The sequence below is a fragment of the Ursus maritimus genome, unplaced genomic scaffold (assembly GCF_017311325.1).
Source record: "Ursus maritimus isolate PB19 unplaced genomic scaffold, ASM1731132v1 scaffold_16, whole genome shotgun sequence".
Taxonomy (NCBI): Eukaryota; Metazoa; Chordata; class Mammalia; order Carnivora; family Ursidae; genus Ursus; species Ursus maritimus.
The window spans coordinates 55,411,403-55,420,512 of record NW_024424008.1 but is presented as its reverse complement, the minus strand read 5'-3'; positions in this window follow the sequence as shown (position 1 = coordinate 55,420,512).

Genomic DNA, 9,110 nt, shown 5'->3' with positions numbered 1-9,110 from the left:
GGACCCTGAGATCATGATCTGAGCCGAAGGCAGACGCTTCACCCACGGAGCCACCCAGGTGCCCCTAGAAATGATTATTCTTTTGTTGTTATAAAGTTACAAGTAAATTATTTATCCCTACTAATAGGGTAAATTGTAAGGATTTTCTCTTACCGCTGAATTTATCTGTTATCAAGGCAGAGACTTTATTAGAATAGTTGGCAGTGTTTTTGTTCTGATGACACTGTTGCTTACAGTAGTTTTCTTATTCATTCCCAGAAAACATGTCCAGGAAGCAGAAATCAAATCATATTTGAAAGCTTTGTTTCTCGTGCATTATATTATAAAACTGATTTGGTACTAAAATCCATTATAATAAAAAAGGACCTGAAATCAAAAGAAAAAAATGCATTTGTTTTTTACCATAAAATCTGTTTGAGTAATTTTTTACCAAGAAAGGAAGGGCAGGGGAGGAGATGAGAACTGTTCCTTCCCCCACCCTTAAAAACAAATTCTATAATGGGAGGCTGTGGTCAGGTGGCACAGGCCGTGAGAACTCACTCTACACCACGAAGCGGGTGCCCCAGCGCTGGCCAAACTCCGGACTCAGTGACTGGTGTGACTGTCCTACCGTGAACATGCATGTGGTCTGGACCAATCATAGAATAAACACCTCTCTCTTTTTAAGACAAATGAATTTTTAATTTTACTATTATTTTAGATCTCATAACTACATACATGTCTATTTGTATATGAGAAGCATTATGACAGTCTAACCTGCCTATGGCTACCCAGTAGTTAACACACAAAATAATCACGTAGTTTTGTTCATGAGGATTTTAAGAACTATCCATTGTTTAATTTCACTTTCTTAAACGTTTTTCTTTTTCTTTCTTTTTTTTTTTTTTTTTTTTTTTTTTTTTGCTTAGGCTAATAGTTGTGTATTAGTGCAATGATTTCATTCAGACATTATGACTCGATCAATTCAGTTCCACAAAAATTCATTGAATATCATCTGCAAGGCACTGCTGAGCTCTGAGGAAGGATAAGATGAATAGACTGAAAGAGTCATGTTAGCAGCTATGAGATAAAACAAGGACAGTAAGATCAATACCTTAATAAAGGTATCAAGTGCTATGTAATCCCAGCACGGGAGCAGTAATTCCAGCTGAGTACGTGCAGAATGGAAAAGCCGGAAAAGAACCCGACCTTGAATACCTACACTGAAAACATCCCAAGTCCTTATCTACAGACAGTATTTTATTCAGTCCCTCGCAAGTACACAGGTATTATGAAATTTAGCTTCGTGTTTACACGTACCCCAGATTCGTTTTCTTTCAATGACTGTGGCATATGAGGCCTAAAGCTCAAGTAAAAGTAGAAATCCTGTCCCAACATAAAAACGGCATAGGCTTATAAAGGCGAGATTCATACGGCATGAACAAAATGAGGCGAAGCCGAGGCACAGGTGTACCTGCCCCAGGTGCTGATCGCTCGGCCCTGCTCGGGCTCCTCCGCCCCAGTGTCTCTGTGGACGCCCGAGGTTCGTAGCTTCCCCTGCGGGGCTCTGGGCTGAGGGCTCCTCCCGAGGAACCACTCAGCCATGCAGCAGCCTCCAGCGCCTTGTGCACCCTGTCTCCGCTGCCTCAGAAGCTTTCATCCCCATCCTGGCTCTACTGCCATCTGGGGACTACGGCTTGGAGGAACAAGTGTGTCTCCGCTGGGCCAACTTTGAGTCTCCCCGTAGATACATACACACCCTAGTCCGAATTAAGGGTCTCTTTTCAGGCCTCTGATCGCACCCTATACGAACCACATCGTAGCATATTTGCAACTCTTCTCTGTAATGACCTTGCAGGCGGAACTGCGTTGTTCAGCCCCTAGCACGGTAATGGTACATCACAGGTGCTCTTTATGGATTGAAATGTGTCTCCCTTTAAAAAAGATACATTGAAGTCCTAAACCCCAGTTCCTCAGGATGTGACCTTATTTGGAAATAGAGTCGCTGTCGATGGAATTAGGTAAGTTATTACTGGAGTAGGGAGGGTATCCTAATAAGACAGCCACCAGACGGCAGAGACTCAGGGAGAAAGCCATGTGCCTACACAGGCAGGCGAGTTTGGAGTGACAGTTGCCAGCAAGGAGCGACACAGATTGCCAGCCACACCAGAGGCTAGGCGGAGGCAAGGGAGAATTCCTTGTCACGGTCCAATTGGCCCTGCCGACACCTTGACTTTGGACTTCTAGTGACCAGAATCTTGAGGCAATAAATACCTGGTGTTTTAAGCTGGCCAGTTTATGGTGCTTTGTCACATAAAAGCCCTAGGAAAACAGGGCCGTGCTCAACAAATTTGAATGGGTGGGTGACTTTGAATTTTTACCTATGACAAGTCTGCATCTATTCTGTTATTTCTTGCCTCTAGCCCTGATCTAAACAGAGTTTCTTTCATTTTATTTGGCAACTTGAAGGTACAAATTTTATTTGTCTGATTCTCAGGTCTTTCTTTTGTTCTCAAATAGCTGCAGGTGCGATTTTCTACCTGGATGTCTCCGAAACGGAACATAACTAGGTTTTATGAAAGAATTTTTGTATCTATATTTGCCCCTTTTTTATAGTCTGTATCTTGATAAATCTTCATGCCTACACTAAATTCGTTGTTACACTTAGGAAAATTTCCCTGAGAGTCTGCATGTCTCAAAATTAAAGGCAGAGGAGACATGAGAGACTGAGACTCCATTTGTAAGCTATAAGAGTCTTGTCGTGGGCTTAGGTTGTGGCATGCTGTATGAGTTTGCTGGTCTCAACTATTCAATGGCAACTGAGTGGGGTGGACAGTAGCTGGGGCTTTGTGGTCAAACAGAGCTGGGATCAACCACAGTTCTGCCACCTAATGGCCTGGAAGTTTTTCGACCTTCGTTTCCTCCTTTGTAAAATGGGGTAATAGTAATGTCACTGCTGAGTTATTATAAGAAAATAGTGGCATAAGGTACATAAAGTTCTCAGCATAATTCATGTAAAGTCTTAATAAAAGTTATTATTAGATTATTAGATGGGCACCAAAAAACACCCTTCCATTAGTATCAAAATCACATCATTTTGTAAAGTAGCGTCCTCTGAAACGGACTGCATTACAAACGGAAAGTATGAATCTATCATGGAAAACGCGTTTTTAAAAATCGTACCAAATAATTCCAGAAGGAAAATGCAAAAAAATCTACCCTTTACAGACAAAAGCATTATTATTGAGTCAAAAAACTCACCCACTTTTTTTTCCCCTTTAAACAGGCTAAAAAGAGGGATGAGATTCTCCAACTTTTAAGAAAACAAAGAGAAGAAAGGATCTCGGTAAGACTGATAGGCGTTCAGGTCAATCTATCTGGGGAGAGGGGACTATGGCAAATTCTCAGAGGTTTTATGGATTGTCCCTATAAATCTAAACACTCATAGTCCAGAGCCTTCGATCTCCTGGTGTGGGGGCAGGATATAGACACCAGGCAGTTTGGTCATCCTTGAGGCATCAGAGTTCTCCGGAGTGTGCAGCTCTGCTGGGACAGAAATGAGGTGGCGGTGTCAGCAGGCTGTCGTCGTCCCGTGTGGGAAAGCTGTGGGGTACTCACACAGGCTACTACAGTGCTCCTCTTTGTTTTACAATGATTGATCCTGCTTAGGGCATACAAAAGCAAATGCTAAATGAAGAGAAACATAATAAAAATAGTAAAACAAATCATAGCACCCTATAAATGTACAGGTGTACAAACACCTGCTCTCCTGTGAACCCCAAATACCCTTCATCTGGAATATTTCTAAGCCCGGTGTCTCCAGATTTAAGAAGCTAGTCTGTATAAACTCTGTGATAATTCGACCTTAGGTTTTTTTTCAAGTAAGGAAATGTCAGTCAGTGCAAGAAGTAAAAATTGTTCTTTCTGAGTTCCATTTTGTTTTGTTTTTAGAAAGAACTGGTTTCCCTTCCTTATAAGCCAAAGGCCAAAGTACACAAAACAAAGTAAGTTTACTTCTGCCAAATATGTTCTAACCTTTCTAGTTCCCCCCATAGAAAAGCACTTTTTTTTCGTACTCCCTCTGCCTCTTACCCTCAAATCTTCTAAAACCCCACGCACTGTATTTACAGATTTCTTGCCTTGAATAAACCTTCTCCTCATCTACATTGAAGACTGTGTACCCACTTGCATATCTGTGCAGTAGGCCAGCGTAAAATGGTCAAACGTGACAGCAGATCAAGCCTGAATCTTTGTACACACTCCCTTCCCCTCCTTCCCCATTCTGGGCTACGTATTCACCTGCCAACATGGCCTCTCAGCTCCACTCTGTCCTCCTCACACCTCGCTCCCTTATCTGTAGCACTCGGCAGGTCTTTTAGATTACCGGCTCCCATACCATCCCTAAGGTTGCTAAACTTCGGTTCAGGTAGCAAGGGCTGTAGCCTCACAGTGAGGGGTTAATAGTCTTATTCCTGGAATAATGTTAGAGCAGGAAGGAGGCACTTGGTCCCGAAGAGTTTTAAGGAAACCACCTATACCAGTTAATCATTCAAGAAGCCCTAAGAAAAAGAATCTCTCCATTTTTCATATTATGACTGAAAACCAATGTGGCTAACTCAACATTAAATTGATAAATATATATGTTTGCATGCTGTATTCAGGAAAGAACACTTGGTAAGAGAATTTAGATTCTTATCTCTCTGGTATTGAGGCTGACTCCCTTTAATGTTATCAAAGTAATACTCTTAAAAAATAAGTATATCCACAGTAATTTTTAAAAGTTTTAAAAGAAATGAAAAGATCACTTAATCACCTGGCTGTGTTGTCTACATAACACTCACCAGTTTAATTTCTTGCTTTTTAGTCAGATGATTTGAATCAGCTTCTAAGGGTAGAGCAAAACTAGTCAATGGAAAGATGCGTTTATCTGATTCAAATAATGGCTGAAGACTGGTACTTACATAGCATCAGCGATGAGTCCGGGTGCCTTAGGTTTCTGGGCGTATTTTTATAGGAATGCTCAGAACATTCCTGGTATCACCCCTGTTGATTCACCTAAGAGTAAAACATTATTTCACAGCTTGAATGGATAATTCCTTCCGTGTTTGCCTAATTCCTTTGTATTCACTGTGCCCACTTTCCCTCCTCTGCCCTGAAGCCTTAGATTTCATTCCATTTCACTGGGACATCTTCCTTCTCTGAGTTACCATCTGTACCGTTCTTTCAGCAAATAACCATACACTACTATGCAACCACATTTTATGATTACTCAACTCATTAACTCTTACATTACTTAACTCTTCATGTATTTTTCTGAGAGAGAGAGCAAGAGAGCGCACAAGTGGGGGGGGCAGCGAAGGAGAGAGAGAATCTTAAGCAGGCTCCATGCTCAGCACATAGCCCAACACGGGGCTCAATCTCACCACCCTGAGATCATGGCCTGAGCTGAAATCAAGACTCAGGCACTTAACCCACTGAGCCACCCAGGCGCCCCTCATGTATTTTTGACTTGTCCATCAACTATATTGCAAGCTCAATGAGAAACTGGGTCATCCAAAATGCCTAGCACACTGACTACCTGTAGGAATTCAGAAAATATTGGTAACAAAAATTTTAGTTCATAAAGTCATGTAGTTCAGTATTAGCTAATTTAGAAGGTGATGCTTTTATACTGTACGTTATAAACATTTTTTAATTTTTGAAATATTTTAGATACAATTGTAAAATACTTTTGTCCTCTTTTTCCTCCCTCCATCATTTCTTGTTTTCCCAACACCCCCTGCACACAGGAATACACACCTTTACCATCCTCCTCCAACAGATCTTCTTAGAATAATCCAGGTCCCCTTTTGTCAGAAAGAACTAGAAATAGAAAGGGTGTTTGCAGTAAGGTTTTAGTATCAATATGTTTATTGTCCACCACAGGAATACTTGCATTTTAGAAGAGGTCTGATTGGAAGGAAAGAAGGACCAATTGTTAATCCAAAGAAATCAATTATCAGTGATAATCAGAAGTGTGTCTCTCGGGTGAGCAAAATATATTTAGGGTAGGCGGTCTTTTCCCAAACCCTTCAAATCACTTCACAGCATAATGACCATTCCTCCCAGTTGTAAGTTTATACTTGGTTGCAAAATCTAATGCGTAGTCAGAATCCAAGACAGTAAATCTTTACTAGGGAAACTTTCAGAAGTTGTCTCCGTGCTGCATGGTGTTCACAACTACAGAATTCTGTGTCTTTAAACTGATTCATCTTACTGCCGACAGGAAAGTGATATCAGAGTCAGATAAGGAAGACCAAGAGGAGGTCAAAGACTTGGACTAATGTGATCGACACATGGGAGAGGATGGCTCACTTAGATCTTGACTTTTGAAACGACCTTCTCTCATGTCAAGATCATTGGGATCACTTTGTTAAAACAAAGAAATAAAAGTTAAATATGCAGACTTCTAGGAATATTAGCAGTTATTGAACACTTGTGTCTACTTTACTTGGTGGATACTACCGTATTTGACGCCACACAATCATCACTCTCATCTAACACTTCTCAGACGTCTCTTTATCTTGTTTTCATTGGAAGGGTATGTCCAGAACTGCTACATTTGATCTATATCATGAATATCAGATAAGCAAGAAACAGGGGCTTTATATGCCCCAACTCGAGACCACTAGTAAAAAATCCTGAAAATGGTAAAGTCTTCTTGCTGTAAAAAAAAAAAAAAAAAAATTATATATATATAAAATCCATTTTCCAAAATTTGGTTTATTCAGTTTCTGGAACATGTCTGAAGTCAGAAATTAATGACTTCCTGTTCTGTAAAAAAGCTGGCTTAACATTCCTATATCTTACACACATGTGCACGATCCCATTGCCAACCTCCCTAATTTTCAAAGGTCATTCCCTTTGGTATATATTGGAAAAGAGAAGGTTAAGCATTTGTCCCTTCTGTGCTGTGTAACTGACAGGCTTACTCAGGGTTGTATGCTCTACTCCAGTGCTCTACTGAAGCTCCCAGCTCCACTGAGGACCACCGTTCACTTGGCTCTTGGCTCTTGGCCCCCACCTGCCACTCCTGGACATAACCCCCATCGGATGCAGCTCCCACCCACAGCACCCACAGAGGAGCGGATGACCCACTAGTCCAAACTTATCACATGGACAAACCAAATTGCAAGGGAGGCTGGAAAACAGTCTTTAAATGGAAGATCATCTGCCCAGTTAACATTCAGGACTCTCACTAAAAGAAGTGGAAAATGGATATTGGTGGATGACTAGTAGTTTCAGCCACAGCACCATTTGGAAGGTAGGCCTAGAAAAGGGAAATTTACAAAATTAGAAATTGGCAATCTCGTGTCAGCACTGTGAAGCATAACAGGCACGCTATCAGGGTGATATATTTGTCTGCCAGACAGATATCTCTCTCTTGTAGAGATGGATAGAACAAGCTATCAAAGCTTTAACTTTCAAACCCTATAACCAAGCCCCTTTGTTCTGACTCCATGCTCACTGGGAAATCTCTTGCCCAGAGATAGGATGTGTGCTCAACAGATTAACGCAAACCTCGGTTTGCTTGATGATATTTCTCAATGTATAAATACATTAGTCTCTTAAATTGGGTTTGGGCTTGTCAAACTAAGGATGGGAACCTGGACCAACATAATTTTACCAAGAAAAATTTGACGACGTAAGCCACCCAGCCTTCCCCAGTGGACACCTCTCTGTGTTACCAGGTATAACGGCTGGTATTGCTGCAACGATCTGACAAAGTGATCTAAAGCGTCTGTTATTGCTCGCCCAGCTGCAGGTTAGCTGGGGGGTTGGCGATCTGGGCTTGGCCAGGCGGCTCTGCTTCAAGCTACAGCACTTAGGGCAAGTCTGCTTCTCACTATATGTCTGTCGATTGACTGAGGCAGCTCTGCTCCGTGCGTCCTCATCTTTGGGATGTACGTGGTCCAGTGGGATAGCTGAGCTATGTTCCGCTCAGACAGTGGCAGAGAAGCAGAAGAACAGGCAAGCGCATGTGAGGCCTTTTCCATTGTAGGCTCAGAAACCTCCGACTTACTCTGTTGGCCAAACAAGTCACATAGTCTAATACAGAGACGAGTTAGGGAAATATACTTAGTCCCTTTAGTAAGGAGAATTGCAAGGTCACACGGTAAAGGGAGTGGATGTCGGACCTGGGCAGGATTGGAGTTGCTATTGTCGTCTAGCACATTAGGTTGACCACGTACCTTAACAAAGGCAATGTGGACCAAGGGCCAAGGTATCAAAGGGAGAACTCAGGGCACAATTTAATTATTTGGGCCAAGGTAACAGCTTTCCTAAGTTGTAATAGGTGTTATAATATTGGAAATACATCCTTTTCAATTGACATTAAGTAACCAGCTATCTGCACCCTTACATGTCTGTTTGCCCCATCAAACCTTCACAAAACTCTTAAGGTAACACCAAGAGTTAATTGAAACTTAGAATAGCCAAAGGCCACCTCGACTTTAAGTGAAGAAAAGCAGAATATCAGATGCCAATTCAAGCGCTTCCCTCACCATGGCAGTCCTCTCTTTGTTTTGAGAACCAGGAGTTTCCAGAAAGAATGCGTGTTGGATATGAGATATGCTATTTCAGACGTAAAGACGGGCTGTAAATCAGCGTGCCATAAAGGTCAGTCCTCATCCTGCTGATGCTGCTTTTTTTCTGCGGTAACAGGGCTTCCCTATATCATCAGTTGAAACTGAAATAGATTCCCCCGCCCCAGGCTATATGCATTCAGTGTTCTTTCTCTAAAATTGCAGTGGTTCAAGCTGAGACCAAAGCCCAGGAAGTCTGTGGTCAAAACAGTTTCTTCAGTGATTCACAGCAGTGTGGTATGGGGGAAAAGGCAAGGAAATCAGACCCACCTTCTGCCACTTAGTACTTCAGGTTTTGGACAGGAGACTCGCTTTATTATTTGAATATATTTGAAAACGTGTTTACGGTAAGAAGCAAATGGAAACCCAAGTACTGTAGCAGTTTAGAAGAGGGGTTCATTGAGGGCTGAGTTGGTGAGGAAAGCTTTTTCACAGAGAGGGATCATTCTTTCCTAAGGCTCCTCTCCCTTCTACCACCAGTCCAAGGCTGAACAATTACCCCACCTG